The sequence below is a fragment of the Acromyrmex echinatior genome, chromosome 10, assembly GCF_024713525.1.
Source record: "Acromyrmex echinatior isolate Ae372 chromosome 10, ASM2471352v2, whole genome shotgun sequence".
Classification (NCBI taxonomy): Eukaryota; Metazoa; Arthropoda; class Insecta; order Hymenoptera; family Formicidae; genus Acromyrmex; species Acromyrmex echinatior.
In genome coordinates this window covers 5227271-5246120 of record NC_141861.1, presented here as the reverse complement: position 1 = coordinate 5246120, position 18850 = coordinate 5227271, and the positions used below count along the sequence as shown (strand labels likewise).

The 18850-nt window shown below is 32.0% G+C and overlaps 1 protein-coding gene across 3 annotated transcripts in view; it reads left to right on the top strand.

Annotated features, from left to right (window-relative positions):
- Positions 1–18850, top strand: part of LOC147908240 (uncharacterized) — a 539816-nt gene that overhangs the window by 235044 nt on the left and 285922 nt on the right. The window lies entirely within an intron of this gene.

Genomic DNA, 18850 nt, shown 5'->3' with positions numbered 1-18850 from the left:
TATTTTTTTATAATAATGATTTGGTAATGACGTTATAATTTTTTTATGTCGATATCCAATCAGCAGATGTTTTTAAAATATATTTATAATATTTATTTAATATTAAAAATATTTTTAAAAATATAACATTTTAAAAGCATTGTTTGTATCTGCTGATCGGATAACCCTAAGGTTGGAATAGTATTTTTGAAAGTAACTTGTTACTTTACTATATAAATATATTATTATTAGCGTTTCAGAATGTTGATATTGAAATCGAAAGTTTTTCGGCTCTCAGTCATATCTGAAATAAATTAATTTAATATAAGAATATTTAATATGTATTATTTGAAACATCCAACTTCGATCGTTCTTTCGGGCTTTCTTTAGGGTATTTAAATTTTATAGTTTATTATGTGATTGATTTCATATTAAAAATAATCTTACAATTGTGTAGTAATTAATTATTTTAAATAATTTTTTAATCGTAAAATTTTAATATTCGCAAGGACCACTTGGCACTTCATGTTTTACTGACTAATAACGATTCTGTTATAACACACAGACAAATGTCTAACTATTTTTATCTTCTCAGATATCCACGTATACACAATTAACGTATTAGAAGAGAACGTATTAGAAGTTAATATATTAAATATTACAATTGTACGATAAATCACTATATATTTTTTATTTATTATATTTATTATTTATTCATAATTTAGGCGTTTTTTTCTTCTTTTGATAAATCTATGAATTATATGACTCTAGATAGTCTAGGCCAGGGCTCGGCGCGATTTGCATTTCTCGGTCGATTTTCGACTCGGTTCCGCCTTCCGCTCTTCTCATCGACGGAACAGATATGGCTGGAACAAAAGTATAAAACCGTGTGAACACCCATGAAACATAACTAAATACAACTGATGGGAACTAAACACATTTAACTCTCAGTACCCACATTTCTCTATCTACCTACATTCGGATATTTGTAACCCAGCGTTTTCTTTTGCTTGTATCTCAGATTGTAGTGCATCGATTTTAATTAATTTTTATATCATATAATTATTAATTATTTAAGAACTCTCTAATTTTTTTATAAATTAATTGTTAAACATTTTTATAAAAATGTTGATATTAAATAATGATATTAGGTATATATAATTTTTATATATTAGGTGTTGGAATTAATTCGTAGCGTTTTTTAATGAAAGAATGTTATTTATTTCACATGAGCATTAAAAAATACATTAATGAAAGTACTTCCCATCACTTGTAAAACGCTACGAATTAATTCCAACACCTAATATAATTTTTCTCTTTTTAAACAGCTCTTTCTTTTAATATAATTTTGATGGATTCTCTAACTAATTCGTATTTAAACGGATCCATAGATAGAAATAACAATATAAGAAAACATATAATACGGGCAGTATATTAAGCTTATATATGATGATAACAATCATGTGCTTCCGCACAACATTATAATTCTCTATAATAATCTTCTCCATAATACTACATGTATTTTACAGTAGTCAAATTGACGGGATGAATATTGATACATTTACACGCGGCCCAAGGCAACGTACAATTCTCTCCAACCGTGAGATGTACGACGGTCTTTAAACATGTCAACGGAGCAGTCTATACATAAGCTCACTCCTCTTCTCTGTGCAGCACTCCGTATTCTCTGAAGTCCGACGAAATCGTTAAACCGAACGATGTGGCCGTGCTGCAATTGGAATTCCTCCAGCCGTATTACTCTGTCTAATGCACCAGTTCCTATAATGTGGCACGGGCACAAAAGGATCCCCGAAGGCGTATACATGCACATCTCTGTGGGTTGTGTGCATACCATGGACACGAAAAACGATAAGAGATTTCCTTCTTTTATGGACGAAAATTCGTCTCGTTTCTCTTTCCTTCTCTGTTCTTCTTCAATCTTCTATTTCGAACGCCTTGAGCACGTTCTAGAAGCTTCCCAAGATCTTTAGAACAATGGCTTAATCGATATCAGTAACGTTCGAGCCTTCGATATGTGATGTATCCGATAACGTGCACCCTGCAACTTCGTGCGAACTATAGCGAAATTCTAAAACCTGTTCGACATAACGTAGAAGATACATTGTCCCATCTTAGGCTTCCGTTACTCTATAGCAGAATCCTCAGAGAACGCTTCAAGTGTATTGTAATCAAAGCAAGATTGATATACTATATTATGCAGAATATTCTAATCACATGGTAATATAAATACACAATAATTTGTATTGTAAAAAAGTTTAGCAATACATAATAACTTTGATATTAATGTTACAATTTACAAACAGGTAAATTTGTTTCTCATTATAAAAATAAAGAAAAATCACTGCAAATAAAAAAAACTTTAAAGCTTGAGACTAACTTTTTTGACCGGTCTTTTTAATTTATCTTTTGTATTCAAATAAAGATCACGTTGTTATATTCTTTTAAAATTACATATATTCAACAGTCTGAAGCCTGATAAAAAAATTTTTCTTAAAAAAATTTAATAGTTTTAAAAAGAAAGTATGTACAAAGGTTTATCTACAAAATACTTTTTTAAAAATTTTCTTACGATTTTTTTTAATTACGCGTCTTTGAAGCTAAACCTGTCTTACAACGAACGTTGAAATTCGACGAAAAATTGTCATAAAATTTTTTTTATCTCCCCAATTCCAGAGAATTAAATTTAAAAACGATCAAAAACGTATTAAAGTATTCTAATTTTAATATATAAATAGATACACGCAATTATGACTATGTGATTAAATCTAAGATTCGATGGTTGTGCTAAACATGTAATTTCAAAATTATTATCTTTATGGATACAATATCTTTGTGTTTTTAAAACAATAGCACAATGCTTGCTAATTATGCGCAAGTGCTAGTAAGAGAGTTTTAATATCGTCAGCCATACTTTGGCGCGTCTTGCCGCAGATAAAATGTGACATTCAGTATTCCGGATGATGTAATCCGAACAATGACGAGGAAGAAATGCGCGACTGTCCGGCAAGATAAAAGGATTGTAGTTACTGTTTTGCAAAGGATTTAACGACAAGGAATGACGGAGCATACCGAAAGCTTACAACAAAGTTAATAGTAAAGTACAAATAAGCATTGGACCAGCAGATGACAAAGAGAACGGAAAAAGACGAAAGAAGAGGTCAAATGACGAAGAAAGAAAAAGAAGAACGGCAAAAGAATAACTGCTAGCGCGGGAAGGACAAGGGAGGGAAACAAGCGACGGACGGATGCGGAAGAATGAAAGAGAAGAATGAGGTCATGATTCTCGGTGGAGAATTTGTATCTGCATTTTAGCACAATGTATAATCCGGTGAACCCTCGTTTTCAGTGATTCAATGTAATAAAAGTCATGTTTCTCCCCTGTTTGTAGGTCGCGAAGACAGAATGCTGCCACATTCACTTCTTCGGCCTCTTTATCGTATAATCCTCTGCTCCTTTCCATCCGACTATATCTCTTTTTCTTTGTTTCTATTCTTTTCTCCATCTCTTCTTTCTTTCACTCTTTAATTCCTTTTTTTTTTTCTTTAACAATCTCTGTCCAGAAAACACCGCAATTGGATGGAGACCACGCCTTCCCTTAGGTTCAATAGTCTTTCTGTTCGAGATTTTAAAGTATCTCCTTCAATGCTCGATATGGAAAGTTAGCATGGAGTACCCAGTAAAAGGATCAAAACTTAAATGAAGTTAGCGACGGGATAGACAACTCCGGCTTGCCTAGCGTGGTGAGGACCGTAATAGGGGTGGGAATGGTGGCCGCGGAGATATATTCACGCTACCTACGTCTCACCCTTATTCCTTTCGCCCGATTCGTTGTTACCCCTCGCACGCTTCGTCGTTCTTTACACCATTGCTTTGAATTATATTTTACACAACAGTCTGAATATTAGAGAGAGAGAGAGAGAGAGAGAGAGAGAGAGAGAGAGAGAGAAGAGTTCCATGAGGCAAATTTCAAGGCGTGCTCACCAACACCGTCCAACGTTTCAGCAGCGTTTTACTTAACCCACCTTTCCTTCTCCCGCGTAACTCCGCTACCTTTCTAAGAGTCCATTAAGACTGTTTCATCTTTCCATACAATTTGTTTTCCCGTCCCTTTTTGAATGCAGCTTTCGAGATTTCGCAGAACATAGAAATGCCGCGGAATAGAATAATCGCGAGCTGTGGACAAGTTCAGCTCGAAAAGATTTTGAAAGGGTCTGATTCATGGGACAAAACGATTGAAATTCATTTAGGATTATAGAAAATTTTCTTGGACAGCCATGAAGAACGCAGGTGTCTCCTGTCCATTATAATTACAGAGTACTGCAAAATTAAAAATTTATTAGATTGTATTACGTTAATTATTCATGAAAAACTTTATATTATTACCAAAAAAATTACTTTCTCATTCTTAGTGCCACAAATTTCTCCAAAATTTTATCAAAAGAAATTTTTTTTCAAAAATTTCTTATTTACCTAAAGTATTTTTTCTCTACAAGGAAAAATAGTTACTGTAATACTACACTTTATAATTATTAGATTGTTTTTTTCTAAAGTTAATTGGTCAAATATTGTTTCATATTTCTTAATTTTTTATTTATGTAAATTTATTATCAGTTGTCTGCTATTTACATAATTATTGCATTTTTAATTAAATATTTACTATTGGAAAAGATTTATATTGATAAAATATATTAAAAACTTTTTATAGTATTTAAATTTTAATATCATAATTACTTTGTAGCTTTTTAAGTATAGGTGAGACATTTTTAGTTATAATACATTAATTCTTTCAGGACTCATTTCTCGTAAACAATTTACCAGTTGATCTTCCATCCAATTGCCTGTATTAATTATTCTAGCAGCTTTCATGTCCATTATTCTCCAACAGAGAAACAGAGAATAGTGTTGAGAAAGAGGAACAGAAAATGAGTAACAGAAGAAGAAGAGAGAAGAGCAGAGCTTTTACTTCCTGGAGCATAGCATGTTTTCACTGGCGAATCTTTGCCATCCTACGTTCTAATATAGCCAGTACTCTGCGATCAAAAAGACAAGCGCTTCTCTATAATACTCTAAGATCTATGATATATATCTTTGTCAAGTTCATTTGCGTTTTGCCCCTCTAGCCCGACTATACTTATTAATATCCTTTCAATTATGCGCCAACGAGAAGAACACGTTTAAGCAATTGGAATTACTCGAGATCCTTTTAGCAAAAGGAATCGTACGCTGTATATTGTCTTAAAACTATGAGTTTTGCATAGCTTGTTTAAATGAAGAATAAGGAAATAGAAGAATGTAAGATAAATTATCTTCAGATAGGAGTTTTTGACCTAATGACAAGTAAAACGCTAAGATTCTATGAAATTTAATTGATTAATAATTTTTAATACATAATGATTTTCCGATCCTTTATCAAACACGATGTATCATGGGTAAATTTTCATTACAAATATACAAAAATTATTAAGTAATTTTTACGTATATTTTAACGTCTTTAGAAAGCATTTATAAGATTGTACATTTAAAAAATTATAGATAGATAAATATTATAATTAATTACTTGGTACTCCTATATAGTATTGTATTTAAAAAAAAGGAATACGCAGGATAACAAATAATCCAATCGCGTCTATTAAAGATTAAGAATTAAAGAATTAATTAAAATATTTTTATAATAATGTATTTTTATGGCAGATATCAGGTATTGTTGTAATAAGTCACGCTATACAAAAGTAATTATTTTGCACCATACATAATTTTTTAAAATTAATTTAATATTTTAATTAATACAATATTATTATTAATTAAAGAAATCAAATAGTATCCTATAATTTGCCATAAAAACATGTAATAAAATCGAAAATAAATAGCTATTATCTATAACTTCTAAAGTAAGATAATTATAATGATTAAAATTATAGCGTTTCCTTCTGTCAATGGAATCGGATTAAACAGAACTCTACACTTTGAGCGAAACACTTTCGCGTTGATACGGATGGCTTCCCAACAATAACCCGGGGAAAAGTTTCGGGGATTATCCTCTGACTTGAGAACATTGCCAAAGTTCTCCGTAATGCGAGCATATTGACCACGACATGTAAGAATAATCACATGAGGGTGTAAACCAGAGAAAATCTATTGTAATGTTTTCTCACATTTTTTGCTATTGCTTAATTTCTATAGCGTGAGTCATATACAAGACGCAACATAAAATAAGAAAAGAAGAAAAAAAGCAACAAAAGGTATAAAGTAAAAAAAACATAAATATATTAAAGATATATGAATATATATATATATATATATAAAATATATAAAATATATTTAAAAAACTATGGCTGGTTTCTTCAATTTTATATAATATATATATAGTATATATATATATATATATATATATATATAATTTATATATAAATATAAATATTATAGCAAGCAATAAATATAAATCGATAGAATTATCAAATTCTGTGTACAATAATTATTGTATGTATATAAAACTTTTCCTGAAAATATTTACGCAAACATTGCGAGAATAAATATAATAAAAATACAAAAAAGGCTCATCTCGGAGAGGTCTCAGATTTGAATCCTGACTAAGGTAATATTTTTCGCAATAAGTAAAAGTTTTTTATTTGAAATAGGGAGGATTATACACACACACACACACACACACACACACACACACACACACACACACACACACCTCTGTGTGAGTATGAAAGTGGCGTGTTCTGCAACACTTAAAGAATAAGTAAAATAAAGCCAATGATTATTTCTCAATTACAGAAGTATTTTTATTCAAAGGAGAAAGATACAGTTATTTTGTCTGCAATAATTAACATGCATATATTAAATCAATAGAAACTATATCTTAAATAATAAACAAAAACCTTGCCATTTGGAATATTTTACTGCCAATATTCTTTGAATAAAGGCTTCTGTAATTGATCAATAATTATCTGCTTAAATTTTTTTGTTTTTCTTTTTAAATATACACAATTTGCACATTTTCCTCTACATTAAAATCATCGAAAATATATAATGGTCTTTACCTTAAACAGCATACTCGTACAGCACACTAACGTTGAATCAATAAGTCAGAACGTTGTCAGAAACGTTGAATTGCAACGTCTGTGAGACAAAAAATTATGATCACCTATCCAATCTTGTACCCTAATCCAATGATGTTGAATCTCTGCGATCGTATAAGAATTGCTGTTTCGATGATCCAACACTAAATGTTAGTGGATATATAACTGTGATATAAATATGACTGTGAGATATAAATAGAAAGATCATAAGTCAACGTCAAGTATATTTTTTTGTAAAATATGTTAGCAAATTAAAGATAAAATATAAATGATATTTTAAAGGTGCTCAATTTGACGTAGAATGCCTTATATACGTTTTATGATTATGTATCATAATGCGGCACTAAGGATATATCGAGTTATCATTGGATGTAAGAAATAAGAGGTTATCAGTGTTATCATTATTCTAATATACTGTAAAAGTACTTACATTTACCCATTGTTCGCATGCGCGCGCGCGCACGCACGCACAATTCCCCCATTCTTCCCTATCATCCAATATTTTAATTCTACCTTTTTTTGGACGCATATATTATTCCTCTTGGAAAACTGTTGTATTGCAACACGTGGTATTTACAACGTGCGGATACATAAAATATATGCGCGTTTCGATATAGCGGCGACAATATTGTTAGACGTTTGCATGGAGATTAACATCAAGGAGGAACGGAGGAACGGAGGAGGTACGAAGATAAATCTCTTCTTGCATCACCCATGTATAGACGTAATAAGATACTACTTTCTTATACGCGGTGCGATATCACATAAGTAACTCTGGGAAGAACACATCGCTGCGACGTTAAACATGATAACCGTACTTTGTAACAATACTTCGTCGTAGGGATAATGGCGGTACGCTGCCGTACAAAGTTGTCCCAATTCCATGAGACGCAATCCACGTTCGAGCAATTTCGCGAGAATCTGTGCAACGCGTTATCCAGTGGTGACGCGGTTACTTCGGTGCTTCATTCCCGTAAAGTTTCAGCGTTCTTATTATTTATAACATTATATCGTTACTATAAAAAATAGAAAAGCGAATAATATAACGCAAGAATAATCTCATGGATATAGCAAAACAAAACGAAAAATTTGATAATACAAAAAGAGAAATTAAAATAATAATGAATTATTTTTTGAGCTGTATTTAGTTATATTTAATATCTTACTTTTAACGTTTGTTACCAGCAATCTGATTGAAATGTTATATATTATTAGATGGCAATAAGACATGTATAAAGTGTACATTATAAAAATTTTATAAGTAATATATCAAATAAAGCAACACTAAGTTTAACAATATTTTATGATAGAAAATCAAATATCTGGAATGTTAGTTTATAGATAGAAATATTTAATAGTATACTTGTTATAAGTGAGACATAATCATGTGATTAGTAATTTATTTAATATATTTACTTGATTCCATTTAAAATTTGATCACGTCAAATAAGCGATACGTTTGATTAGTTAATGATTAATTAATTAATAGGATAATTAATTAACAATAAATATATGCATCAATTAAAAACGCGACTGCAGAACTTTATTCGAAGTTCGTAAAAACCGTAGAATATTGACGAAGATTTAAAGCTATAATTTACATTCCCTATTATAACGTTAATGAAAAGTAATTGTTTTGCAACAACGTCACATGCATACATTATTGTGAATATAAACAAGCTCTTGTGTGTATGCGTGTGCATGCACACAGAAAAATATCATTTTCTTCAAAAAAAGCAATTATTCATTTTATTTTTCTTCTTTTAAGTAATGATTACTTTCAATAAAGAATATTTTCTCGCTAATAATCTTAAAATGTATTCATCCCAAGTTTTAGAAATACTCAATATCATATGCTCTCAAAAATAAAAATTTATTCTCTTTTGAAGAATATAAAGTTTTGTCGAAAAAAAATCAAATTAGATTAACTTGAATATTTAATAATATATTGATGTACGAAAATTTATTTGATCAGAAAAATTTGATATATTTCTTTCAATTCTATACAACAGCTTTAGAAAAAGCGAAATAAAGTTTAGAAACAAGAAATTTTTTATTTTCAAAATAATTTATGTTTTCAATTTAAATAAATATTTATTTTGAGACCAAATTGTAAACATGAATTTTTATATTGTTCCATAATGATGTTTTTTTATATAATATTTATTCTAATTATTTTGAATTAATAAATACCAGGGTATTATTTCGTTCCTCCTCATGTAACCTCCTCAAATATTAATAACATGAAACTGTCAGCAGAGGCATGAAATTAAGAACAGTTACAGTAGGAGATATATTGACAATGATTCGATCATAAGCAATTAGCTCAGCAAATGTATTAGGCTTACCGATCTAGGAATCTAGAGTAGATTCAAATCTTGCCGACAATGCGATGCGTTTTTCAATAATTAATTGTAGTTAATAAGACAAAATATAGGTACATAAAACAGTTAAAAGTATAGATTGAACTGCAAATATAAATATAATAATAACAAAAAAATTATTTTTTTCGTTAAGATATAACCGTAATTTTTTTATTACAAGTAAATATGATACTTGGTTCAAGCAAAAAAGAATTCTTCTTAAGTAAATCGAATTTTTGATTTAATTTAATATTCTTGATTGAGAAGCATTACATTTTCTAGAGAATTCAGAATATATTTTGAATAAATCGGATGTTTGTGATGAACTTATAATAGATTTGCGGATATATAAACTTTTGAAATACTTGAAGAAGTCATTATTACTTGCGTACAGTATAAATTTTTCTGTGCGTGTACATATGTATTGTATGTGCGCGCGCGCGCGCGCGCGCGCGCGTGTGTGTGTGTGTGTGTGTGTGTGCGTGTGTGTGAATATTTTGAGCTCTTTACACTAGGAAAATGTAACGTTACCTTCCCTTAAACGTTATGTAGGGAATATTACATGAAGGCGTATAATATACCGCCAATTTAAGATGGTGCTGTTTATTCGAAGTCTGAAATTCCACTTGCTTGAAACATCAGTTACGTTTACGTCATCATATATATTTATATTGCATCCTGTGTACAAAATTTACTTTCAAATTATTTGATACATTAAAAATAATAAATTTTAATAAATTACAATAACTTAAATTTTCTACATTTTAATTGAATATTTGGTATTATTTTTAATTTTTAAAAGATAATGTCTTTTTTCTGTTGTTTGAGAAATGATAGATATTGATAAAACAAAAATATTAATATTAATAAACAAAATGCCGATATATTACGATGGTTACATAATTTTGCATTGTAATGAATGATTATCTTTCACAATAAACTTCATTCATAACGTGCAAAACAATATTTTATAGATGTACATGTAGGATTCATTCCGATATTCACTGGCAGTACTGAAAATGTATAGCATATGTAATACTGTAACGTAATACTGTATATACTGCGTTTAATTGTTTATAATTTATAATTTGTTTGTAATTTTTTTATAGCTGAAGAAGACTGAGTCAAGTTGAAACGTTCCATGAATTTATACATGTATATAAATAATTAATAATATCGGTCACTTAGTTTTACTCCTTGTAAATATTTGATATTTATATTTATATTTTATTTAATGTTATTGTTATTTGTTTCTCCATAACGATGGCACTTCTTTGTGCTTTGTTGGCAAGCGACAGAATGAAATGTGCAAGTTTGCAACATTTTGAAATCCCAGTACGGCGACCGTACAGCGGAAACGCTGTCGCCGAAAAACGATTGTGTTAGCACTCAAAACAGAGAAGAGGAACAAACGTTTATCACGAGTTATGACGTACGAAGATTAGAATCTGGAATGTCGAAGACATTCCTAACTTCAACGTGAAAGGAGAGGACGCTGAGAAAATGCGATTTAAGAATACAATAAAATTGTTACAATCAGATTTCAGTTGCTAAATATAATGAAATTAATGGTAATACGATAAAAAAAATTGTTACCAGTTTACTAAACCAATTTACTGAAAAGATAAATAATATTAATCAATAAAATCATTATTACGTATTATAATTATTTACATCTCGACTTAGAATTTATAATGTGCACAAATATATATTTTCTAATACAATATACGTTTACCGCGAACTGAGTAATTAGTTGTCGAGTTAATTACAGTAAAGCATCAACTCTTGAAGCACAAACTTTAAGACAAACTTCTAAAGGAGTCACGTGAGGTCGACAGGACAAGTTAGGGAAACTATTCATCGCAACCGTTTAACCACGCGCGTGGAGAAACCGTCATAAATAATTATCAGCTTATTTAGCTATAGAAAAGCGCGGGAGAAAACGTTGTTCGTAGTGTCGTACGACGTAGGCAAACGGTGTAACCTACTTGAAAAGTTTCGCAGTATAAGCAGGACCATTTTTCAAGTTTTCCATTGGGAGAAGGGGTATGTGCGATCCATAACATTTTGCAACTCGCGACAGTCGCGACTCCTGTGCCTCTTCAACTGTGAGTGACATGAAGCGGGTAGGTGGCATCCTGGGATGAACGAAACGCGTCGAGGCGTGAACGAGGAAATCGATGCGAGGTGAACGTCAAGGAATCGAAGCGGAGAAAAGTTTAAAGAACGCCATGACGAAAGGACGGCATCGGTCCAGGTAGCAATTCGGAATAAAGGACGAATCTCAAGGAGAAATGATTTCACGTACCAACACGCGAGGATGAAGTTCCAAACACTTAGAAGGAAGTTTCTCGTAGAAATCAAACTTAATTGATGAAGTGTAATACTCTCATAAATGACTTGTGAGTACGTACTCAATTACACACTTTCTGCAAAAGTGCTACTCAAGGCATTTCTGATTATTAATCGGAATCATTAACCAGATTTACGCCAAGTTTCAGAAGAGGTTCATTAACCTGCGAACTTGCAGATTTCCAACCATCTGAAAGGCATCACCTTTTCTGAAAAGTAGATTCGAAGAGAATTAAATAGAGCCCAAGCGCTTTGACCTCAGGGAGGCTTGTCGCCTTAAAATCATGACTCGCTGGTTTTGGATGAAAATAAATTCAAAGTGGAAAGCGACATATTGACGGCATTAAATTGAACGAAAATAAGGTGCGCTCTGCGCGACGGTGGTGTCTCAGACGATGACGGCGACAGCGTTACAACATCACAGCGCATCCAGATAGGTATCGGAAAATGTCTTGAGTGATGTCCCCGACGGTACCATACGTCATTTGAGACAATCTGCCGTAGCGAGGTTTCCTCATCCGTTACCTTCGATCCTGATTAGTTTTCAGCCTCTCGCGAGTATCGTCGTTGATCTACATCGATGCAGGCTTTGAACAGAGTCACTCATTGAGATAGGTAGATCGCGTCCTATCTACCACAGTCAATAAATTATGGTTATTCCAGAGATACGTCCTTGTCCTTCGTACATTGAATGGGACTAGGCATAAGCTGTCAATTTACTAAGCTACGGGTTGTAATCCGTAAGAACCAAAGGTATTACTTTACTTTTACAAAGATCCTTAGATTAGCCTAGACAACTTTAAATTTAAATTTCTTATTATATAATCGACTAGAGCGTTATAATATTTTTAATCGTAACTCTTATTAGTTTATTTTTAAATTCATTTTTTTCATTTTAAAACTAAAACAAATTTATTTAAATAGTTGACCAACCTCAAATAGATAATATTGAGATATACCCATTGAGATATACATACAAAGACATTAAATTGTACTAAAAAGAATATTAAAAAATTTTAAAGTTACATTAGCAATTTATAAAGTTTCTATAAACGTATAAATAATATATTTAACTAGTTCAGAGCTTAAATACTGCTGCAGAACGAAAAAATACATCAATTATTATAATGATACAAACTATATTGTTCTTTTAAATAGTACTTGAAATTTTTGATAGATAACACTTGATGATATACGTAATAATATGTCATGTTTGCTAGCTTCTCTCCACACCGTTAAGCTCTCGTTAAATTCAAAACTCAACTTGCTAAATATCATGCATTACATTTTCATTATTAAAACGTCGCCTCGCAAAAATAAATTGTGCGTTACGTGTATTCCGGAGACTGCGTTGAGTGTTGCTCTCGACCAAAATATCCGGGATGGACATTCAGGAAATGAATAAACGCACAATAGCTTGTCGGCGCAAAAAAGACGCGATCTGATTTATCGCGCAGCGTCCATTTTAAGCACGTCCAACGATACCGATGTCATTTAACATTTTGATTAATGCATAACGTTACATCTTTTTATCATTTACGGGACGCATGCGAAAACGGCGATGTCATTCTATTCGAGCGCTACCGAATGAAAACGTCAATCGACACTGTGTTCGTCAAATGGAGTTTCGATGAAAATGCTCCGAGCACACGTGAGAAATTTATATTTTTAGCAAAACGTATTGGCGAGTACAGCAAAAAGCGGGAAGAACATTATGCTAATCGCAGTAATTGGCTTTGCTCGAATGAGCAGCAACTAACTAAACCTGATATATTAACATTGATATAAATAGAAACTTTTACGATACACGTACCGCAGGTGTGCATATAATTATGACTGCGTACACGTACAAATAAAAACATTTCGAGACGAGCAATACAATAAACTGTAACTGTCAACGATTGATTTGTTTGCAGTCAATGTGAGGATCTCGATTCTGGACGATTTAGAATACATGGACCGTGCAAATTTTATATAGTTTCAATTTATTTTCGTCATTTTCCAACCATCTAGCGGCGATACGCACTTCGTGTTGTAAATGGAAAATATACAATAGACATCTGCTATTTGTTTCACTCAAACGAATGTTATTGAGATCCCCACATTAACCATATATATAGCGAACCACCGATAAATAAATGTTTATTGTACATGTTAACTCCAAACTGATTGCATGACTAATATAGTTTAGAAGAAACAGATGTGACGTGTTTAATTGCTACACAGATGATAGTAACACAAGAGAGAGAATGTAAAATTAAACCGAAATATTCGCAACATGACATATATTACTTCTTATTTCAATAAACAAATTATTAAATTAGCATTTATATTAGAATCTATAACACAAGAAAATTCTTTATGTTTCTTCATACATCTTTAAGTATTTTTTATAAAATGTGGATGCAAGGTCAAATGTGATGCAAAAGGGATATTATTTTAAAACGTTTGAAAAGCAATTTTTTTTTATTATATAATATATAGTAAATTATTTCAAATATGTAGAAGATGAAATAAAAACACATATTTATCATAGAAATAAATATCTATTTATTCATTTTCTTTACAGTTGTAAAAAGTAAACAACTTTAACTCACGGGTCTTGCAAGACCTTGTGTTCGCTGGCGAACGTTAAAGCGTAATATTTATTATGTTTCAATAATATTAAATTTTTATCTTGAAATACGACAGGAAAAAATCTATTTTTAAATTGTATACCTTCATAAAACTAAAATACCTTGTTTTTTCTTATCAATATGAAATAATTTATTTCAAAGAACTAAAATGAGAAGGAAAAATTATTTAATCGTTTGACAAAAAATTTAATTGTTCACTAAATATTAGCCTTTCTTTCTAGCGAAATCATTTTGTGTAAAATGTATATATATTAATATTTATATAAAATGATAATATCTCAAATTTTAGGAGGTGGAAATAATTAAGGAGAATATGTCGATAGCAAGAAGATCCGCGAAATTAAGGTAACAATTAGCGAGTCCACTGTGGTTTCAGTTATGTTCTACAGGAGTTTCTGTATTGGCTCGTAAAAGACCCCAACGTAAACTGAGATAATGGGTCGACTTGGTTCACTTAAGGCGCCGGAACTTACGCGCGTTCATGGACAAGTACTATGGTACAGCTCGTAACATTTGCGGCCAAATGGTTCAAGTGCAATCAATTTATACATATTACTACTAACACGATAATGATTGGATAGTGAGTGACGCAACCGATATATATATATATTTTTTACCAACTCATTGGACTCTCGTATCATAACAGATTATTCATGATCAATTGATCGTCAGGTGTTTATTGACACATTCATTATGTAAAGAATGTCTTATCAACGATTAATGACCAAAGTTCTTGTATTAGTAATCAATTTCTACTTCATAAATAATTAATTTCCGATTTGTTTAACTTGTAAGTATCTATGTTTAGTATCTATGTAAGTATCTGATATTTATGATCAAATTTTTAAATGTTTATAAACTTTTATATAATAGTATGATAAATTACTACACTACTGATTTTTTATATTAAGTAAAAAAATATAATTAAATTCTGTCGCGCGTGTGCGCGCACACACACATACATACATACATACACATATACATACACACAAAAAACAATTTATTTATTTTAAAGTCTTGACAAAAATAATTTAACAATACCACTGATAAACTTAATAAAATTATAATAAAATCATGATTGCGTATATAATTGCATATAACTAACTGCAGAATGTTATTTACAATATAAATATATTTTTTATATGACTAAACAATTACTAAAGTAACAAAAGTTAACATAAAAATGAATTTGTCCGTTCAAAAATCAATAGCAAGTGACATTTTTTTTCAGAAAAAGATATTAGAATGTGAATGCGATTATTGGCTCGTGTCCATTTTTATCGAAGAATATCGGAGCCAAAAATAGTGTAAGAAATCCCAGTTGCATCAGCAGATCTCAAAAAGGAAAGTGGATGATTGCTTCCGAAACATTGCACTATTTTCTATAAGCTTCTTCTTCTTGCACTTCAGTCTTTCAGTTAAGTATTGTAAATCATTTTTTTATAGAAATTCATGTTATTGACCATATAATTCTTCTTGATTCTATATATAGTTGTAAAAGAAGAGAACAAACATTTTACTAGGAAAATAAGATATTTTTCTATTAAATCTTTTATCGAAAAGAATAATAACATAGATAACAACATAGATGAATAAAACGTCAGATTATCTTGGAAAAGTTTTTATGCAATAAGCTATATTTAATTTTATGGAAAAACAGTACGAATTATATTTTATTGTATTAAATTTATTCATGTTTTGTAATCATTTCAAGAAATTTTCTTCAAAAAAAGTAAATTGCAAGATAATAAAATAGCACTACTTAAAACTATTAACACTATATAGAAGGTCTACAGTTATTTATTTTAATACATGAAACAATTTATATCTAACATTTTTTTTAAATCTACCAGATTACTTTATATCGAAACGGAAAGAGAATGATAGCGCATAATGGTCGCACGTGGCACAAAAGCGCGCTGCATCACATAAAGGGAATCTCTCTCACCGCTCTTCGTCGAAAATACGCAATGTCTTTTATTCCTAAGTTTCACGATCGCAAAAGTTGCGCGAGAAACAGTCGAGTCTGCCAAAATTTAAAGTGGTTCCAAAACGGAGTATTGTACAAAACACAACGAGGCAATTCGCTTCCGCATGGGACCGACCGACTGTCTGCGACACTAAAAAGGACAGCCCGCGATTCAGCCGATTCGCCTCGACGTAGGAAGTCGATGCGCGCTTTTTGTCAGTGAGAAACTTCTTTTCGTACGAGTAAGTACTCGTTTTCTGAGTGATACGCAGAGATACGTATATCTAACGAGTGACAGCTTCAGTTCCGTATGTGCCCACTACAGAGTTCTTCTCTTTTCTCGTTTTCTTCCTTTGAAATGTGACTGGCGAGTAAGTTTAAATCGGTGACAAAGAAAAGATGAGAAAGGCCGAGTTTCAGAAAATATCCAAGACAGTTACAATTTTCAACCATTGCAACGTAAATAGCATGACTAGTCTTTATTTTTATTATATAACGCAGTATATCGATGTTTTGATTACATTGAAGTCTTATTCTAAAAAATATATTTGTCTTCAAGATTTAACATTTTTATCAATATGATTTGCTGCAACAGATGCATAATAACTTCACAAGAAGCAAAAAAGAAAGATTCTAATAATAGATAATAATAGATTCTAATAATAGATATTCAATCATAAATATTATTATCAAGTCTACCTTGAATGTTACAAAAAAACAATCAACTACATACACAGAAAAGATTAACAAAAGAATACGATTTTTTTTCTTAAACTAGTTAGCTCGAGACATTGCTTTTCTTTATTTACCGCAGTTCGAGTTAATTTCCTCATCCACTTCGTTCGTAATTACAATTCCATCCAGTTATTTTTCAGAGCCAGAGACATCGCGCTGCTCCGCACGTTTAGGATCGCTTCGGGTACAACTTTAATTTGTTCGTTACATGGATAATTAGCAAAGGCAACGCGCCGTGACCAGGCCGAACCAGGAATTTTGCGAGCGTAATTATTTCAGTTAATGCCCCGGATATTTTTTAAATGGCAGCGCGTTCCTAATATCGAGTATATTAAACTATGTATCTCGAAGAGCGAAAAGCACCGCGAAAAATACATCAATTTGTCTAGCGGAATTTCGTGGTTGGCATCCCGTGAAAAGCATAAAACTGCACGGCACTTACACAGTGGCAGCAGGAAGATGGCTGCTCCTCACGTTCCTAATAATAATAATAATAAGAGAGCCGGGCGAGCAGGACGAACAAAAGTACTGGAGGAAACGCGACCTACGTAGTACGTTGATGCTCGACCGTTACTTATGCTCGGCATTTTGCCAGCAGCAATGAAAAACATCTCGGAATAATGTAACTTGCATCCAGGGAAAATGACGAGGCGTAGATCTGTGTATAAATCGCTATTGTGGCTTGTGCCACAGTTATTTATGCACGCGTCATCCAGTATATAGCTCGACCGATCGTTGAAGCTGACCACGCACATCCCATAGGCGTCATTATGTTCCCGATTGATTACACAAATCGATAACTCCGACTGAGATTACTCGTCCTATGATGTGGTCGAACTTTTCGTACAAGTAGATCGATTCAATGATTACTGATCAATGAGCGTTCCTGTACGCCGGAAACCGCACGTTGGACGTCGCCTGCCAAGTTGCAGATTCATTTGTGTTAGCAAAAAATCACGGAAATATTTTTCTCTCTCCTTGTCTATTCATACGCCACATTTGGACGCGGGCTGAATAAATCTGGTTTCTTTTTCGAGCGAACGATTTTTCAACCGAACAATACGAGGTGCAGTGGAAAAAACTACCGTGCGCAATTGCGTAGCAATGAATTTCCGATTTATCGTTCTGCTGTTGATCTTTACACCACGGCCTACATTTGCGGAATGCATTCCTGATAGAACAAACATTATATATGTAGATAAATGTACGTGTACATGTCGGCGCGAAGTAACTGACATATTTGAAACCCATCAAAGCGACGTTTGTCGCGTATATTCAGAAAAATAAAATTGATAATTCCCACAAAAGAAATACGACGCAAATATCGAGTAAGGTAATGCCAATTTTACGATTTTCGTACAAAAGACACGAATGTTTCATTGTGGCAGAAAGAGAATCAAGCACCTAGCACGAGGATATGAACAGCCGAACGACGAACATCACCGTCAGAGAAGCATAAAACTCAGCTACGATGTCATTCATTTAATGAATCGGGGGGTGAGGTCGAAATTTCGTTGGTGAGTATCCATCGTTTGCAGCCGCCACAAAGTCGATGCACATACAGTATCTTTTTTTCGATGGATCGTAAAAGCTTGGATATTACATAGCCGACTAACTGACTCAGATATTTGGATAGTATTATAAAGAGATGTCACGTTCCGTTCATAATACGTGTCTTTTCCACGATTTTGTACGTCAATGTAGCATTAG